The sequence below is a fragment of the Malus sylvestris genome, chromosome 9, assembly GCF_916048215.2.
Source record: "Malus sylvestris chromosome 9, drMalSylv7.2, whole genome shotgun sequence".
Classification (NCBI taxonomy): domain Eukaryota; kingdom Viridiplantae; phylum Streptophyta; class Magnoliopsida; order Rosales; family Rosaceae; genus Malus; species Malus sylvestris.
The window spans coordinates 15,387,834-15,389,322 of NC_062268.1; the positions used below are offsets into that span (position 1 = coordinate 15,387,834).

Sequence of the window (1,489 nt, forward strand, 5' to 3'; positions counted from 1 at the left end):
AGAGGTGCAAGAAACAGAATCCTCCTCCTCTTCTGTTTGTGATTCTTCTTTACTTCCTGTTCAAATTCAAAACTCTAAAATTGTTGATTTTCCTGGAAATAACTCCCAAACACATGACAATTGTAAGTATTTTATTTTATTTATGCCCTTGTTTCGGTGTTTTTGTCTGGTGTAGTCCTTGAGGATCAAATCACGGGCCTTCATAGGTGATTCGATTTCGCGTAACCTTGTGCAGTCATTGCTTTGTATTCTCTCTCTGGTACACTCGAAAGTAATCAAATTTACTACTAACTAGCTTATGTTTACTGAATCTATATGCTTTAGATCTACTAAACTCTATTAATTTTATTTTGCATTTCCAATTAACCACGATAATGTCTGACGATTTGGCGAAATTTATCGAATAGTATCTGGAGAGGTCAACCCATTATTCTTTTCTCAGTCTACGTTGGTTGTAGTCACTCAGGTGTGGACTCTACTGATAGCCAAAGTATGCTTACAAATTCCATATGACCATTTCATAACAAGTTTTCTCTTTACATTCCTGCATTCTCTTTACATTCCAGAAGCTGGAGCTACTGGGCTTGGAGGGCAAATGACAAAAGAGGAGGTCAAGAGCTTGAACAAACGGTCAGAGCTGTTTCTTCATGCTTTTGCTTTTCAATTTGTTAGGTGCTTCATTTGGCACCTCCTTTTTAATATGAGGGATGAGTTTTTATTATCTAATTATCTCTTAAAACTTCTTTTAATTACTTTTCTAGTACATATACATCTTAAATAGTTTATCACAATCATCCAATTTCCATATGGTTAGACCTCTTTTCATTGTTGATGTGGGATTCTATCTTTGTAGGTGAAGACTGGGTAATGGGCTGCTATTTTCCTTTTTTTGTTTCAGAGTTTTTATTTGGATAGTTAACAGTGTTATATTGAATCAATTGAGGGACAAGTGTAAATTTTGAGGGAAGCCAATGAGAGGCCACATGATTTTCGGTGCAGAAGATCTGCACTCCTGATTTTTACTTGACTGATTAGCTTAGTTAATTTTGGATTATTGTGTTGGAAATTGTGATGTGTTCAAATTAAAAGTTAGGAAATTGTGATTAGTTTAGTTAATTGCTTTGATTTTTACCAAAGCAAATTGAACTATTTATCAAAGTGAACTATTTATCAAACTAAACCACACTTTTTTACCAAAGCAAACTGAACTATTTATCAAATTGAACTAGAAAATCACACTTTATTACCAAAGCAAACTGAACTATTTATCAAAGTGAACTAGAAAACCATATTTTTTTACCAAAGCAAACTGAACTATTTATCAAACTAAACCACACTTTTTTATCAAAGCAAACTGAACTATTTATCAAAGTGAACTAGAAAACCACACTTTTTTACCAAAGCAAACTGAACTATTTATCAAACTAAACCACACTTTTTTATCAAAGCAAACTGAACTATTTATCAAACTGAACTAGAAAACCACACT

General features: G+C 33.1%; 1 long non-coding RNA gene across 1 annotated transcript; it reads left to right on the forward strand.

Moving 5' to 3' along the window:
* Window positions 1-226: 226 nt before the first annotated feature.
* LOC126583450 (uncharacterized) lies at window positions 227-739 on the forward strand. The gene is made up of 2 exons (XR_007609750.1): window positions 227-466; window positions 567-739. It is a non-coding gene; the product is annotated as an uncharacterized LOC126583450 (long non-coding RNA).
* The last annotated feature ends 750 nt before the right edge of the window (window positions 740-1,489 follow it).